This window comes from Ranitomeya imitator, chromosome 3 (assembly GCF_032444005.1).
Source record: "Ranitomeya imitator isolate aRanImi1 chromosome 3, aRanImi1.pri, whole genome shotgun sequence".
Classification (NCBI taxonomy): domain Eukaryota; kingdom Metazoa; phylum Chordata; class Amphibia; order Anura; family Dendrobatidae; genus Ranitomeya; species Ranitomeya imitator.
The window spans coordinates 135,906,744-135,925,823 of record NC_091284.1 but is presented as its reverse complement, the minus strand read 5'-3'; positions in this window follow the sequence as shown (position 1 = coordinate 135,925,823).

Sequence of the window (19,080 nt, the reverse complement as noted above, 5' to 3'; positions counted from 1 at the left end):
TAGTATCTTCTCATACTCTAAATATTCCTTCCATGCCAAAAGTTTTTTTGTTGCATTATATACATATAGTTTTTAATATTAGCATGTTCCAAATGTTGTTGTCCATCATAACCTAATACAACTATTGCTATAAGGTGTTGCATTCTCTGTATCTAGGCACAACTCCTACCAGGGCTAATACATATTGATGACTAAGTCACCAGTTATTTCCTAAAAGTATATTGTTTCCCTAGCCAGTGGCTGCACTCATCCATAACATTTATGCAGTCGGATAGCAATCTGTTGCTTTTGCCTCATTAAGAATTGGGTTTAGAGTATGAGCAGCGAGCCATGCATATATTGTTGTGTCACACTGGATACTGATTTCCTTTGACATTGAGAATGGAATGTGAAACATCTCTGGAAATGTGGATCCTAAGCTTCAGTAAACTGGATGCTGAAGGGAATGATAAATAGGAACAAATGGATGGCCTTGCTTTTATCTTTTCTGTTGGTTAACCTGACTTCTCTATGTCGCTTTCATTTAAATGATGAAAATCATAAAATTCTTTGATTATTTCTGACTTCTAATTATCCTTGGTTTTAATTGTGGTATTGGACTAAGCAAAAAAAATAGAATTAGACTTGCCGGTAATTCGGTTTCTAGGAACCTTCCACGACGGCATACGGAGGTTGCCTCTTTGCCTTAATGGGGAGCAGGAAATACGGAGAGGTTAAAAGGCCCTCCCACCTCCCCCTTGCCAGTGACTTATAACTGAAAACCATAGCACCGGTTTACCTTGAATCCCAGATTTTTATCCAGGATATAGGGAGGGAACTAGCGCTATTGTGGAAGGTTCCTAGAAACCGAATTACCGATAAGTCTAATTCTATTTTCTCTATTCACCTTCCACGACGGCATACGGAGGAATACCAACTAATTTGGCGCTAGGGAGGGACAACGGCCTGGAGAACTTTGCGGCCAAAGACTAAATCCTTGTTGGGCATTATGTCCAATCTATAATGTTTGGAGAAGGTATGTAATGAAGACCATGTAGCTACCCTGTAGATTTGTTCTGCTAATGCACCTGCTCTTTCTGCCCAGGAGACTGAAGTAGATCTGGTCGAGAGGGCCTTAATCCCCACTGAGGGTGTCTTGTTTTGAGCAAGATATGCTTCCGCTATAGCTTTCTTAATCCAGATAGCAATAGTACTTTTTGCTAATTTTTTCCCCTTATTTTGTCCGGAGGGATGGACAAATAGATTTTGATCAATTCTATAAGAGCTGGTTTGCTCTAAATAATAGAGTACAACACGTCTAACGTCAAGAGTATGAAAATTTTCTTCTCTTGGATTTGTTGGATCTTGGCAAAAGGAAGGTAGAACAATTTTCTGGGAGCAGTGGAATTCTGAGACAACTTTTGGAAGAAAAGAAGCATCGAGACGCAGCACTATGGAGTCATCTCTAATGAACAAATAGGGCTCTCTTATTGAGAGGACCTGTAGTTCTCCTACTCTTCTTGCTGAGGTTATGGCCACCAGAAAAATTGTTTTGTAAATAAGATTTTTTGGAGAATAGGAGGATAACGGTTCAAAGGGTGGACCTGTAAGCCCTTGTAACACCAAATTTAGGTCCCATAGGGCACCATCGTTTGTGTTTTAGGATTCATCCTAGAGGCTGATATCATGAACCTCTTAATCCAGCGATGATTTGCCAGATCCTGGTCAAAACTGAGGGCGGAGACCTGTACTTTTAAGGTGCCATGCCTGAGGCCTTTTTCTAAGTCTTTTTTTTTTAAAAAACTAGAATTTGTGACAAATTCGAATTGAAGGGATCTGGTAATTCAGGAAGACAGAAGGATGAAAATTTCTTCCAAACTTTATTGTATATGGCATTGGTTACTGGTTTTCTTGATTTTTGAAGTGTAGAAACTACTGAGTCTGATAGTCTTTTAGCTCTCAGCACTTGGGCTTCAGTAACCATGCCGCCAGATTTCATTTGTGAGAATCTAGGAGATGAATTGGTCCCTGTGAGAGTAGGTCGTCTGTTACTGGAAACTGGACCGGGCCGTCTACCTGTAAGTCTACGATCAGGTTGTACCAGCTCCTTTTTCCACAATGGGGCTACCGATATAGTTGGTGTTTGTTCTTCTTGGATTTTCCGTAAGACCTTTGCCAAAATTGGAATTGGTCGAAACGCATAGGCGAGGCGAAAGTTCCACCTCTGGGCTAGAGCATACACCCCTCCGGAGCCATCCCTGGGATTTAGGGAGAAGAAGGCTTCGACTTTTGTGTTTTGACGAGATGCGAAGAGGTCGATTTCTGGAAGACCCCACCTGTTTACGAGCATCTTGAAGCTCCGGTTGCTCAGGTCCCATTCTCCCGGCTGTATATCTTGGTGACTCAGATAGTCGGCCTAGGTGTTGGAAGAGCCTTTCAGGTGAATTGCCGTCAGAGACAGTAGATATCTCTCTGCCCAGGAGCATATTCGGGTGGATATGTTCCTTAAGTTGTTGTTCTTTGAACTGCCCTGGTGTCTGATGTGGGCAACTGCAGTCATAGTGTCCGAATATACTCGAACGTGATGTTCCCTGATGAGCTGACCCCCTATTAGAAGGGCTTCCTCTACAGCTTTTAGTTCTCTATAGTTGGATGACTTTCTGCTTGTTGCACGGTCCCAGAGCCCTTGGAAGGGGGTATCGTTTATCATGGCCCCCCAGCCTCTCTTGCTGGAATCCATTGTAATTGTAGTCAATGGGACCTGTGTCCAACTGACCACATTTTGAAGATTTTTCAGGTTTACCCACCATGCCAGGGAGGCTTTGACTCGACCCGGCGTGTACAGTCTTTTGTTCAATGAACTGGGATGACCATTCCAATTCTGGAGAATATGTGCCTGAAGAATTCTAGAGTGGACCTGGGCCCAGGGCACCGATTGAATGCAGGCTGTCATGGATCCTAGAAGTGACATGCCCTCCCTGATCGTAGGGGATCTTATGTCTCTGAATTTCTTGACCTTTGATATCAAGGTTAGACGATGGTCCTCTGGCAGAAAGGACATTTGCCTTGCAGAGTTTAGGAGGACTCCCAGGAATTTCCTGGATTTGGACGGCCGCAACTGTGATTTTTTCAGATTCGGGACCCACCCTAGAGACATCAAAATATTGAGAGTCTTTGAGACATGAGACTCCAGGATCACTTTGGTGGAGGCTACTATTAGTAGGTCGTCTAGATAAGGCACTAAACAGACGCCTTGCTTCCGGATAAAGGAGACTACTTCCGCCATTATCTTGGAAAACACTCTTGGAGCAGAGGAGATTCCAAACGGAAGGACATTGAACTGATAATGTTCTATCAGACATTCCCTTTGTACCGCAAACTTGAGATACTTTCGATGTTTTAGGTGAATCGGAACATGAAAGTATGCATCCTTCACATCGATAGTTGCCATGAAGGAGTGAGGACTTATCAAAGGGATGGCAGTTTTTACTGATGCCATTTTGAATCTTCGGTATTTCACATGCTGGTTGAGTCCCTTCAGATTTGTAATAATACGTGACTCGCCCGTAGGTTTGGGTACCAGAAATAGTCGGGAGTAATGTCCCAGATCTCTTTCTGATTCCGGAATTTGAGATATGACATTTGATTTTGTTAACTCTCTGAGGCCCGCTTTCAATATTGTCTGGTCTTTAAAGGAGGGAAGGGAGGTGACCTTTAGACCCCGTGGAGGGGAGGAGATGAACTCTATTAAAAGGCCCTCTTTGATGACATTGAGGACCCAGGGGCAATTGGTGATATTTTGCCACTGAAGGAAAAAATTTGAGGGTCTCCCCCCCCCACCAGGTCGAAGTCACCGCTTTTCCTGTTGGGACTGCTGTCGTTGTTGAGGGATAAGGATATTTGTCCCTCCGCCCTTCAGATAGCTCCACTTTCCAGACTTGCCTTTCCTCTTTGAGAGGTTTGGAGCTGAAAAGGATGAAAAAACCTTTTCTTAGGGTTTTTTGTTCCGGAAGAGCTTTTTTCTTATCAGTTGCCTTTTCCTATATGTCATCTAGAGAAGGCCCAAAAACGTAGTCACCTTTTAATGGTATAGCACATAATTTGGCCTTGGAGGTGATATCGCCAGACAACATCTTGAGCCAAAGAGCTCTTCTAGCAGAATTAGTTTGTACTAGGGATCTGGCGGCAACTCTGACGGTCCCCATAGAGGCATCCGCCAAGAACCCAGAAGCTCTAAGAAGACTGGGTAGAGAATCCAGCATTTCGCCCCTAGAAGTACACTGGGATATATGGGATTCTAGTTCCCCTAACCAGCGGAAAAGGGCTCTAGCTACACAAGTTGAAGCAATATTGCCTTTAAGGGCTACCGTAGAAGTCTCCCAAGATTATTTCAATAGACTTTCTATTTTCCTGTCCATTGGATCTTTTAATGGTGAGGAGTCTTCGAATGGAAGAGCCATTCTTTTTGCCACTCTTGCCACTTGTGAATCGACCTTGGGGATATCCCATTTGGCCGAATCTCCTTCTAAGAGGAATCTGTGCTTCATCTCAGAGGGTATGCTGAGGCCTTTTTCTGGCAGTTCCCACTCTTTGTTAATCATGTCAGTTATATTAGAGTGTACCGGGAATCCTACATGTTTCCCCTTAGTTATTCCACCAAACATCTGGTCCTGTATGGACTGTGGTTCTGACTCCTCCTCCAGCCCCATAGTACTGCGTACAGCAGATACTAAATCCTCAATCCAATCTGAGGAAAACAGATATATCCTGGTTTCAGAGGTCATAGGGGACATAGGTTCTTCCCATCTACCTGAGGATGAGGCATAGGAGAGGTCTGATTCAGACTCTGAATCCTCATCCTGAATTTTTATTTTCTTTGCTGGAGAAAGTGGTGGTGAGGGTGGAGGGGTAAAGGCCGCCAGGGAAGACTGCACCTCTTGCTTGACTAGCGAGCGGATTTCTTCGAATAGGGAAGGTTGCTCTGCTCCGACTATTTTGTCAGTGCATGATCTGCAGAGTTTTTTCTCCCATAATGGGGGCAATTTAATATTACAGATGGCGCATTTTCTTTTAATAGAGGTTTTAGGGGTAGACTTGTCTCCCTGCAACGTGAGGGAGAGAAGCGTCAGAAAAATTAAGATCCCCTAGGTCACCTATCTAAGGACCCCATCCCTGCAACACTTACTGTGGCAGGGGCAGCGCTGGGCTCTGCAGGCGCAGGGCAGGTATTGCCTACCATCAGGACAGTCTTACCTGCGATGTTTTCAGGCAGGTTTTTTATACCGTAGTAAAAATCCTGCCCCCTGCGAAGAATGATTCCCTCCTCCCCTCCATAGTCCCGGGTAGCGGAACGGCATCCTGCACAATGTGCCGCCGGCGGAAATGCTGCATTGAGCGGCAGAAGAGACCCGAAGTGATGCGCGCGATCACTTCCTGGACGCCGGCAGAGCGCACAGAGGGAGAGGAGACCGGAGAGCTTGGAGAGGACTCCGGTCAGGATCACTGGCCTGCTTTACCCACTAAGGGGTGCGGAAAGGCCAGGGAACGGTCCCGAGGACACCGCAAAGTGGCGCGACGGGAGCAGCACAACGGGGGAGGAGAGACACGACCCATGCTGCCCAGCTTTAGTGAGGCAAAGCCCAGTCAGGTCCTGTAGTCGCTGGCTACCACACTACATGGAACCTCTCTCTGTCCCATGGGGAACAGGAAAGACACTGGCAAGTGGGAGGTGGGAGGGCCTTTTAACCTCTCCGTATTTCCTGTTCCCCATTAGGGCAAAGAGGCAACCGCCGTATGCCGTCGTGGAAGGTGACTAGAGAAAATGCTTTTAGCAAGCTCCTTTCCTTTTTTACGGTTAGTACTCAACCTTTTTCTAAGGCACCTTCACATGTATGTGTTCCCGCTACGTGTGACCAAATAACTATGGACCTTCCCAGCCTGATAATATTAGCTCTCAGCGGTCTGCTTTACCTTTGCTGGTTACAAAGAATAGGGGGAACCCCACATCATTTTTTTTCATTTACCATATTTTCCGCTTTGTAAGACGCACTTTATTTCCCCCAAATTTGGGGGGGAAATGTGGGTGTGTCTAACAAAGCAGATATACCGCTTACCATTACAGGCTGGGATGAGGGGGTGTCCGCCGCCGCTACTGCCCACCGCCGCTGTCGTCCACCACCGCTGCCGGGGTTGTCCGCTGCTGCCCCGGGTGATGCTGGAGGCTCCGGTGCTGCGGGGGGCTCTGGCGACATTTTGTGAAAGACCAGAGCGCCCCGACAGTTCGTCCTTGCGTTCCAGTATGACTAATTCCGGGAAAATGGCCGCCGGAATCTCGGGAGATGAGATTTCAGCGCTGAGATCTCATCTCTTGAGATTCCGGCGGCCATTTTCCCGGAGTTAGTTCCAGTATGACTGACTCCGGGAAAATGGCCGCCGGAATCTCAGGAGATGAGATTTCAGCGCTGAGATCTCATCTCTCGAGATTCCGGCGGCCATTTTCCCAGAGTCAGTCATACAGGAACGCATGGATGAACTGCTGGGGGCTCTGGCCTTTCACAAAATGTCGCCAGAGCCCCCCGCAGCACCGGAGACAGCCCTGCAGCATCGGAGACAGCCCTGCAGCACAGGAGCTCCCTGCAGACCCCTCATCCCAGCTTGCAGCTCAGGAGCCCCCCTGCAGACCCCTCATCCAAGCCTGCAGCACAGGAGCCCCCCTGCAGCACAGGAGCCCCCTGCAGACCCCCTCATCCCAGCCTGCAGCAATGCTCCACTCTTGCCTCCAGCAACGACCCTGGGACCCTGATCCACCACAGCCACAACCCCTGGTAAGTAATAAGACGCATGGATTATAAGACGCCCCACCAATTTATTAAAAAAAGTTTTTTCCTATTTTTCTCCTCAAAATTTGGGGTGTGTCTTATAATCTGGAGCGTCTTACAAAGCGAAAAATACGGTACTTATTAGGTTAATAGAAAGCTGTATAATAATCTCCACATACAAGACATGAAAGGATGCAATTTGATAATGTGCCGTGGGGTTGTGAAATTATATATTTGCTGCATATCTATCTATCTATCTATCTATCTATCCATCTATCAATCTATCTATCAATCTATCTATTATTTGTGCACATTTTTAACATGTAAAATCAGTAATTCCTTGAACGCAGTCTATTCCGATACATGTCACAATTTTGTCATCGGTGTGCTGAACATATTTACAAGGACTCATTGACTTCTATTGGCCCTTGTCATTCTTGCTGCTGGAGAAAAAATACCGGAAACACGTACATGTGAAAGTGGCCTAAGACAGAGTACTTTCCGGTGCTTTATCTCAAGACTATCATGACACTTGAAATGACCTAGACTGCCCTTTGGAACAAGACCACACTACTATAAATGGCAGATGACAGGCTTAATTTTCTTGGGTTGGAGTACTTTGAGCCTATTCTCTATCTATACAGATCATATCCACTTTAATTGCATTGTAAACTTTGCTGATTGAATACAAAGGACATACCATCAGGTTATTGGTTATTTATCATCAATTAATGAAAAATTTTCATATTATTTGCTATTAACTATAGATGAGCGGATCACTTTGTGCAACCTCAATCCTCTGTCCAGGTCAGTGTTCTCTGGCTGTGGATTTCTTGAGCTTCTGGATTTCCTGGTGAGGAGTTTGATTCGCTGGCCTGGCGTGTTATCTGTGCGGTGTGTGGTGCACAGGTAACATCCCGCCAGCCCGACTAATTGTAAGCTGAACCTTGGAAGACATTTGCACAACTCCTATTCACAGCCAGAGAGCATTGACCTGGATCATTGTCTGGAGTTGTGTAAAGTGATCCGCTCATCTCTACTGTTAACCATTAAAGTCTGAATAATCTCTCACCTCTGCAAGCTTATAATTAATTGTACATTTTCATGTTATTGGTCCTATCTTCCAAATTTCTGCACTGTTATCTCTTTCACCTTTTGAGTCTTATGATCTTTCTGGCCCTGAACTTTGTTTGTCTTTGCATATTATTGCCTTCTCGCTGTAAGGTGATTAAAAACTTAAGGACCAAGCCACTTTGTAAGTTAATGACCAGGTCTTAATTTTGAAATCCGACCACTGTCATTTTATGTGGTTATAACATAGGAACGATTTAACGGATCACGGTGATTCTGAGACTGTTTTTACGTGACATATTATACTTTATGACAGTGTTAAAATTTCTTTGATGTGAATTGTGTTTATTTGTGAAAAAAATGTAAATTTGTCAAAAAATTTGAAAATCTAACATTTTCAAACTTTTCATTTTTATGCCCCTAAATCAAAACATTATGTCACACCAAATAGTTAATAAATAACATTTCCCACATGTCTACTTTACATCAGCACAATTTTTGAAACATAATTTTTTTTGTTTCAAAGTTATAAGAGTTAAAAGTTGACCAGCGAGTTCTCATTTTTCCAATAAAATTTACAAAACCTTTTTTTTTTAGGGACCACCTCACATTTTAAGTGACTTTGGGGGCCTTTATAACAGAAAATACCCAAAAGTGACAGCATTCTAAAAACTGCACCCTCAAGGTGTTAAAAACCACATTCAATAAATTTATTAATGCTTCAGGTGCTTCACAAGAAATTAAGCAACGTGAAAGGAAAAAATTAGCATTTAACTTTTTTTCACAAAAATTTTAATTCGGACAAAATTTTTGTTATTTTCTCAAGGGTATCAGGAGAAAATGAACCACAATATTTGCTCTCCTGAGTACGCTGATACCCCATGTGTAGAGGAAGACCATTCTTTAGGAGGATGGCAGGAAGGGAAGGAGCACCATTTTTAGGTTTTGAACGTAAAATCGACTGGAATCGAGAGAGGACGTCAGGTCGCATTTGAAGAGCCCTGATGTGCCTAAACAGTAGAAACCGCCCAAAACTTACACCATTTTGGAAACTAGACCCCTCAAAGGACTTATCTAGATGTTCACTTATCAAGTGCTTCACATAAGTTAATAATGTAGAGCCCTGAAAATTAAAAATCAAATTTTTTTCCACAAAAAAACATCTTTTAGCACCAATTTTTTTATTTTAACAAAGGTATCAGGAGAAAATGGGCACCAAAAATTGTTGTGCCATTTCTCCTGACTACGTCAATACCCCATGTGTGGAGGAAGACCACTCTCTGGGCGCATGGCTGAGCTTGGAAGGGAAGGAGCACCGTTTCATGTTTTGAACGCAAAATTGGCTTGAATCGAGAGCAGATGCCATGTCGTGTTTGGACAGCCCCTGATGTGCCTAAACAGTGGAACGCCCTACAAGTGACCCTATTTTGGAAACTAGACCCCTCAATGGACTTATCTGGATGTTTGACGAGCACCTTGAACCCCCAGGTGCTTCATTCATCTTTAGCACCAAATTTTTTATTTGATCAAGGGTAACAGGAGAAAATGGACCCCAACATTTGTTGTGCAATTTCTCCTGAGTGTGCTAATACCCCATGTGTGGGTGAAAACTACTTTTGAGGCCCAGTGCTAAGCTCAAAAGGGAAGGAGCCCCATATTATAGTGCAAATTTTGCTATTATGGTTAGAGGGTGTCATGACCCACTGGGAGAGTCCATGAGGTGCCAGAACAGCAGGGCTCTTCATAAGTGACCCCATTTTACAAAACACACCTCATTGGGTCACAGAATTTTATACCATTGGCCAGTGAAGAAAAAATAATTAGATTTTTACCACAAAAATTTTGTTTTAGCCCCAGATTTAATGTTTTCACACAAAGTGGGTAAATGTTATGATAAGGTAATTCAGTACCACAATGGACATAGAAGTCAGAGCACAAACAGTGACCTGACAATAACCCAAAATCATAGAACGAGCTCTGAGACGTGGGAACTCTGCTGACCGCAATCCCTAATCCTCTCCAACCACACTAGAGGCAGCCGTGGATTGCGCCTAACGCTCCCTATGCAACTCGGCACAGCCTGAGAAACTAGCTAGCCTGAAGATAGAAAATAAGCCTACCTTGCCTCAGAGAAATACCCCAAAGGAAAAGGCAGCCCCCACATATAATAACTGTGAGTTAAGATGAAAAGACAAACGTAGAGATGAAATAGATTTAGCAAAGTGAGGCCCGACTTACTAAACAGAGCGAGGATAGGAAAGGTAACTTTGCGGTCAACACAAAACCCTACAAAAACCACGCAAAGGGGGCAAAAAGACCCTCCGTACCGAACTAACGGCACGGAGGTACACCCTCTGCGTCCCAGAGCTTCCAGCAAGCAAGAAAACAATATTAAGCAAGCTGGACAGAAAAAATAGCAAACAAAATAGCAAAAGCGGAACTTAGCTATGCAGAGCAGCAGGCCACAGGAACGATCCAGGAGGAAACAGGTCCAATACTAGAACATTGACTGGAGGCCAGGATCAAAGCACTAGGTGGAGTTAAATAGAGCAGCACCTAACGACATCACCACATCACCTGAGGAAGGAAACTCAGAAGCCGCAGTACCACTCTCCTCCACCAACGGAAGCTCACAGAGAGAATCAGCCGAAGTACCACTTGTGACCACAGGAGGGAGCTCTGCCACAGAATTCACAACAGTACCCCCCCTTGAGGAGGGGTCACCGAACCCTCACCAGAGCCCCCAGGACGACCAGGATGAGCCATATGAAAGGCACGAACAAGATCGGGAGCATGGACATCAGAGGCAAAGACCCAGGAATTATCTTCCTGAGCATAACCCTTCCAATTAACCAGATACTGAAGTTTCCGTCTTGAAACACGAGAATCCAAAATCTTCTCCACAATATACTCCAACTCCCCCTCCACCAAAACCGGGGCAGGAGGATCAACAGATGGAACCATAGGTGCCACGTATCTCCACAACAATGACCTATGGAATACGTTATGTATGGAAAAAGAATCTGGAAGGGTCAGACGAAAAGACACAGGATTAAGAACCTCAGAAAATCTATACGGACCAATGAAACGAGGTTTAAACTTAGGAGAGGAAACCTTCATAGGAATATGACGAGAAGATAACCAAACCAAATCCCCAACACGAAGTCGAGGAGCCACACAGCGTCTGCGATTAGCGAAACGTTGAGCCTTCTCCTGGGACAAGGTCAAATTGTCCACTACATGAGTCCAAATCTGCTGCAACCTGTCCACCACAGTATCCACACCAGGACAGTCCGAAGACTCAACCTGCCCTGAAGAGAAACGAGGATGGAACCCAGAGTTGCAGAAAAACGGCAAAACCAAGGTAGCCGAGCTGGCCCGATTATTAAGGGCGAACTCAGCCAAAGGCAAAAAGGACACCCAGTCATCCTGATCAGCAGAAACAAAGCATCTCAGATATGTCTCCAAGGTCTGATTAGTTCGTTCGGTCTGGCCATTAGTTTGAGGATGGAAAGCTGAGGAAAAAGACAAGTCAATGCCCATCCTACCACAAAAGGCTCGCCAAAACCTCGAAACAAACTGGGAACCTCTGTCAGAAACAATATTCTCTGGAATGCCATGTAAACGAACCACATGCTGGAAGAACAATGACACCAAATCAGAGGAGGAAGGTAATTTAGACAAGGGTACCAAATGGACCATCTTAGAGAAGCGATCACAAACCACCCAAATGACTGACATCTTTTGAGAGACGGGAAGATCTGAAATAAAATCCATAGAGATATGTGTCCAAGGCCTCTTCGGGACCGGCAAGGGCAAAAGCAACCCACTGGCACGAGAACAGCAGGGCTTAGCCCGAGCACAAATCCCACAGGACTGCACAAAAGAACGCACATCCCGCGACAGAGATGGCCACCAAAAGGATCTAGCCACTAACTCTCTGGTACCAAAGATTCCAGGATGACCAGCCAACACCGAACAATGAACCTCAGAGAGAACTTTATTCGTCCACCTATCAGGGACAAACAGTTTCTCCGCTGGGCAACGATCAGGTTTATTAGCCTGAAATTTTTGCAGCACCCGCCGCAAATCAGGGGAGATGGCAGACACAATTACTCCCTCTTTGAGAATACCCGCCGGCTCAGATAAACCCGGAGAGTTGGGCACAAAACTCCTAGACAGAGCATCCGCCTTCACATTTTTAGAGCCCGGAAGGTACGAAATCACAAAGTCAAAACGGGCAAAAAACAGCGACCAACGAGCCTGTCTAGGATTCAACCGCTTGGCAGACTCGAGATAAGTCAAGTTCTTATGATCAGTCAATACCACCACGCGATGCTTAGCTCCTTCAAGCCAATGACGCCACTCCTCGAATGCCCACTTCATGGCCAGCAACTCTCGGTTGCCCACATCATAATTTCGCTCAGCAGGCGAAAACTTCCTGGAAAAGAAGGCGCACGGTTTCATCACTGAGCAATCAGAACCTCTCTGCGACAAAACAGCCGCTGCTCCTATCTCAGAAGCATCAACCTCGACCTGGAACGGAAGCGAAACATCTGGTTGACACAACACAGGGGCAGAAGAAAAACGACGCTTCAACTCTTGAAAAGCTTCCACAGCAGCAGAAGACCAATTGACCACATCAGCACCCTTCTTGGTCAAATCGGTCAATGGTTTAGCAATACTAGAAAAATTGCAGATGAAGCGACGATAAAAATGAGCAAAGCCCAGGAACTTTTGCAGACTTTTCAGAGATGTCGGCTGAGTCCAATCATGGATGGCTTGGACCTTAACAGGATCCATCTCGATAGTAGATGGGGAAAAGATGAACCCCAAAAATGAAACCTTCTGCACACCAAAGAGACACTTTGATCCCTTCACAAACAAAGAATTAGCACGCAGGACCTGAAAAACCGTTCTGACCTGCTTCACATGAGACACCCAATCATCCGAGAAGATCAAAATGTCATCCAAGTACACAATCAGGAATTTATCCAGGTACTCTCGGAAGATGTCATGCATAAAGGACTGAAACACTGATGGGGCATTGGCAAGTCCGAACGGCATTACAAGATACTCAAAATGACCCTCGGGCGTATTAAATGCAGTTTTCCATACATCGCCTCGCTTAATTTGCACAAGATTATACGCACCACGAAGATCTATCTTGGTGAACCAACTAGCCCCCTTAATCCGAGCAAACAAATCAGATAACAACAGCAAGGGGTACTGAAATTTAACCGTGATCTTATTTAGAAGGCGGTAATCTATACAAGGTCTCAGCGAACCATCCTTCTTGGCTACAAAAAAGAACCCTGCTCCTAATGGCGACGATGATGGGCGAATATGCCCCTTCTCCAGGGACTCCTTCACATAACTGCGCATAGCGGCGTGCTCAGGCACAGATAAATTAAACAATCGGCCTTTTGGGAACTTAATACCAGGAATCAAATTGATAGCACAATCACAATCCCTATGCGGAGGTAGGGCATCGGACTTGGGCTCATCAAATACATCCCGGTAATGAGACAAGAACTCTGGAACCTCAGAAGGCGTGGATGACGAAATTGACAGAAATGGAACATCAACATGTACCCCCTGACAACCCCAGCTGGACACCGACATGGATTTCCAATCTAATACTGGATTATGGACTTGTAGCCATGGCAACCCCAACACGACCACATCATGCAGATTATGCAACACCAGAAAGCGAATAACCTCCTGATGTGCAGGAGCCATGCACATGGTCAGCTGGGTCCAGTACTAAGGCTTATTCTTGGCCAAAGGCGTAGCATCAATTCCTCTCAATGGAATAGGACACTGCAAGGGCTCCAAGAAAAACCAACAATGCTTAGCATACTCCAAGTCCATCAAATTCAGGGCAGCACCTGAATCCACAAATGCCATGACAGAATACGATGACAAAGAGCAGTTCAAGGTAACGGACAGAAGAAATTTTGACTGTACCGTACCAATGGTGGCAGACCTAGCGAACCGCTTAGTGCGCTTAGGACAATCAGAGATAGCATGAGTGGAATCACCACAGTAGAAACACAGCCCATTCAGACGTCTGTGTTCTTGCCGTTCAACTCTGGTCAAAGTCCTATCGCACTGCATAGGCTCAGGTTTAAGCTCAGGTAATACCGCCAAATGGTGCACAGATTTACGCTCACGCAAGCGTCGACCAATCTGAATGGCCAAAGACATAGACTCATTCAAACCAGCAGTCATAGGAAATCCCACCATGACATCCTTAAGGGCTTCAGAGAGACCTTTTCTGAAAATAGCTGCCAGCGCAGATTCATTCCATAGAGTGAGCACGGACCACTTTCTAAATTTCTGACAATATACCTCTATCTCATCCTGACCCTGACAAAGAGCCAGCAAATTTTTTTCTGCGTGATCCACTGAATTAGGTTCATCGTACAGCAATCCGAGCGCCAGGAAAAACGCATCGATATTACTTAATGCAGGATCTCCTGGCGCAAGAGAAGATGCCCAGTCCTGAGGGTCGCCACGCAAAAAATTAATAATGATCAAAACCTGTTGAACTGGATCACCAGAGGAGCGAGGTTTCAAGGCCAGAAATAGTTTACAATTATTTTTGAAACTCAGAAACTTAGTTTTATCTCCAAAAAACAAATCAGGAATAGGAATTCTTGGGTCTAACATAGATTTCTGATCAATAGTGTCTTGAATCTTTTGTACTCTTGCCGAGAGCTGATCCACACATGAAGACAGACTTCTAATGTCCATTGCTACACCTGTGTCCTGAACCACCCAAATGTCTAGGGGAAAAAAAAGGCAAAACACAGTGCAGAGAAAAAAAAATGGTCTCAGAACTTCTTTTTTCCCTCTATTGAGAATCATTAGTACTTTTGGCTTCCTGTGCTGTTGTGATTAGGCAATTTAGTACCACAGTGGATATAGAGGTCAGAGCACATACAGTGATCTGACAATAACCCAAAAACATAGAACAAGCTCTGAGACGTGGGAACTCTGTTGACCGCAATCCCTGATCCTCTCCAACAAACACTAGAGGCAGCCGTGGATTGCGCCTAACGCTCCCTATGCAACTCGGCACAGCCTGAGAAACTAGCTAGCCTGAAGATAGAAAATAAGCCTACCTTGCCTCAGAGAAATACCCCAAAGGAAAAGGCAGCCCCCCACATATAATGACTGTGAGTAAAGATGAAAAGACAAACGTAGAGATGAAATAGATTTAGCAAAGTGAGGCCCGACTTTCTGAACAGAGCGAGGATAGGAAAGGTAACTTTGCGGTCAACACAAAACCCTAAAAACCACGCAAAGGGGGCAAAAAGACCCTCCGTACCGAACTAACGGCACGGAGGTACACCCTCTGCGTCCCAGAGCTTTCAGCAAACAAATAGATAAACTGGACAGAAAAAAAAACAAACAAAATAGCAAAGGAAAACTTAGCTATGCAGAGCAGCAGGCCACAGGAACGATCCAGGAGGAAAACAAGTCCAATACTGGAACATTGACAGGAAGCCAGGATCAAAGCACTAGGTGGAGTTAAGTAGAGCAGCACCTAACGACCTCACCACCTCACCTGAGGGAGGAAACTCAGAAGCCGCAGTACCACTTCCCTCCACCAACGGAAGCTCACAGAGAGAATCAGCTGAAGTACCACTTGTGACCACAGGAGGGAGCTCTGCCACAGAATTCACAACATCGGGCGTATTAAATGCAGTTTTCCATTCATCGCCTCGCTTAATACGCACAAGATTATACGTACCACGAAGATCTATCTTGGTGAACCAACTACCCCCTTAATCCGAGCAAACAAATCAGATAATAACGGCAAGGGGTACTGAAATTTAACCGTGATCTTATTTAGAAGGCGGTAATCTATACAAGGTCTCAGCGAACCATCCTTCTTGGCCACAAAAAAGAACCCTGCTCCTAATGGCGACGATGACGGGCGAATATGCCCCTTCTCCAAGGACTCCTTCACATAACTCCGCATAGCGGCGTGCTCAGGCACAGATAAATTAAACAGTCGACCTTTTGGGAATTTACTACCAGGAATCAAATCGATAGCACAATCACAATCCCTATGCGGAGGTAGGGTATCGGACTTGGGCTCACCAAATACATCCCGGTAATCAGACAAGAACTCTGGAACCTCAGAAGGGGTGGATGACGAAATAGACAGAAATGGGGCATCACCATGTACCCCCTGACAACCCCAGCTGGACACAGACATGGATTTCCAATCTAATACTGGATTATGGACTTGTAGCCATGGCAACCCCAACACGACCACATCATGCAGATTATGCAACACCAGAAAGCGAATAACCTCCTGATGTGCAGGAGCCATGCACATGGTCAGCTGGGTCCAGTACTGAGGCTTATTCTTGGCCAAAGGCGTAGCATCAATTCCTCTCAATGGAATAGGACACTGCAAGGGCTCCAAGAAAAACCCACAACGCCTAGCATACTCCAAGTCCATCAAATTCAGGGCAGCGCCTGAATCCACAAATGCCATGACAGAATAAGATGACAAAGAGCAGATCAAGGTAACGGACAAAAGAAAATTTGACTGTACCATACCAATGGTGGCAGACCTAGCGAACCGCTTAGTGCGCTTAGGACAATCAGAGATAGCATGAGTGGAATCACCACAGTAGAAACACAGCCCATTCAGACGTCTGTGTTCTTGCCGTTCAACTCTGGTCAAAGTCCTATCGCACCGCATAGGCTCAGGTTTATGCTCAGATAATACCGCCAAATGGTGCACAGATTTACGCTCACGCAAGCGTCGACCGATCTGAATGGCCAAAGACATAGACTCATTCAGACCAGCAGGCATAGGAAATCCCACCATGACATCCTTAAGGGCTTCAGAGAGACCCTTTCTGAAAATAGCTGCAAGCGCACCTTCATTCCATTGAGTGAGTACTGACCACTTTCTAAATTTCTGACAATATACCTCTATCTCATCCTGACCCTGACACAGAGCCAGCAAATTTTTCTCTGCCTGATCCACTGAATTAGGCTCATCGTACAGCACTCCGAGCGCCAGGAAAAACGCATCGATATTACTTAATGAAGGATCTCCTGACGCAAGAGAAAATGCCCAGTCCTGAGGGTCGCCACGTAAAAAAGAAATAATGATCCTAACTTGTTGAACTGGGTCACCAGAGGAGCGAGGTTTCAAGGCCAGAAATAGTTTACAATTATTTTTGAAACTCAGAAATTTAGTTCTATCTCCAAAAAACAAATCAGGAATAGGAATTCTTGGTTCTAACATAGAATTCTGAACCACAAAGTCTTGAATATCCACACATGAAGACAGACCTTTAATGTCCATCGCTACACCTGTGTCCTGAACCACCCAAATGTCTAGGGGAAAAAAAAGGCAAAACACAGTGCAGAGAAAAAAAAATGGTCTCAGAACTTCTTTTTTCCCTCTATTGAGAATCATTAGTACTTTGGGCCTCCAGTACTGTTATGATAAGGTAATTCAGTACCACAATGGACATAGAAGTCAGAGCACATACAGTGACCTGACAATAACCCAAAATCATAGAACGAGCTCTGAGACGTGGGAACTCTGCTGACCGCAATCCCTAATCCTCTCCAACCACACTAGAGGCAGCCGTGGATTGCGCCTAACGCTCCCTATGCAACTCGGCACAGCCTGAGAAACTAGCTAGCCTGAAGATAGATAATAAGCCTACCTTGCCTCAGAGAAATACCCCAAAGGAAAAGGCAGCCCCCACATATAATGACTGTGAGTTAAGATGAAAAGACAAACGTAGAGATGAAATAGATTTAGCAAAGTGAGGCCCGACTTACTAAACAGAGCGAGGATAGGAAAGGTAACTTTGCGGTCAACACAAAACCCTACAAAAACCACGCAAAGGGGGCAAAAAGACCCTCCGTACCGAACTAACGGCACGGAGGTACACCCTCTGCGTCCCAGAGCTTCCAGCAAGCAAGAAAACAATATTAAGCAAGCTGGACAGAAAAAATAGCAAACAAAATAGCAAAAGCAGAACTTAGCTATGCAGAGCAGCAGGCCACAGGAACGATCCAGGAGGAAACAGGTCCAATACTAGAACATTGACTGGAGGCCAGGATCAAAGCACTAGGTGGAGTTAAATAGAGCAGCACCTAACGACATCACCACATCACCTGAGGAAGGAAACTCAGAAGCCGCAGTACCACTCTCCTCCACCAACGGAAGCTCACAGAGAGAATCAGCCGAAGTACCACTTGTGACCACAGGAGGGAGCTCTGCCACAGAATTCACAACAGGTAAAATTGGCACCAGAATTTGTCCCACAATTTCTGCTAAATATAGAAATGCCCCATATGTGGCTGTACAGTACTGCTTAGCCATACAGAGAGTCTCGGTACGGATGGAGCGCTATTTGCCTTCTGGAGTGCAGATTTTCCTAGAATAGTTTGCGGACTCCATATGCAGAGCCTCAAAGTGCTAGAGAGCAAAATCTTCCTTCAAGTGATGCCATTTTGGAAATTATACCCCTGCCAAATGTGAAAACTAAAGGTCGTTTATGCACACTGGTGCTCAGAATGGAGGGAGGCATTTGAATATGGGAGATTAAATTTTTTTTTAGGGTAATGAGCCATTTTTCTTTTCCAGAGCCTTTGAACTACCAGTAACGTGGAAGCCCCCTATATTTCCGTTAACAGATGATGGACCTGAGGACTTGCTTTTTTGTGGATTGAGTTGAAGCTTTTATTGTATACATTTTTCATAACATTTGAGATAACCTTTATCTGGTGCTCTATGCTGAGCACTTTGGGGTTTCCATCTAAATCCCTGAGTGACGTGACAGCTGAAACCCCCGAGGTATCCATTCACTATAATGAGGCAGCAGAGTTACTCTGGACTCCGTCTGGCCTCTGTTCAGTGTTGTCCTTACTTTCAGAGGTGCATAAAACTAACGTTGACCGCATTTTTATGCATGCCTAAAAAGACGGATACTGTTATGATAAGATAATTCAGTACCACAATGGACATAGAGGTCAGAGCACATACAGTGACCTGACAATAACCCAAAAACATAGAACGAGCTCTGAGACGTGGAAACTCTGCTGACCGCAATCCCTAATCCTCTCCAACCACACTAAAGGCAGCCGTGGATTGCGCCTAACGCTCCCTATGCAACTCGGCACAGCCTGAGAAACTAGCTAGCCTGAAGATAGAAAA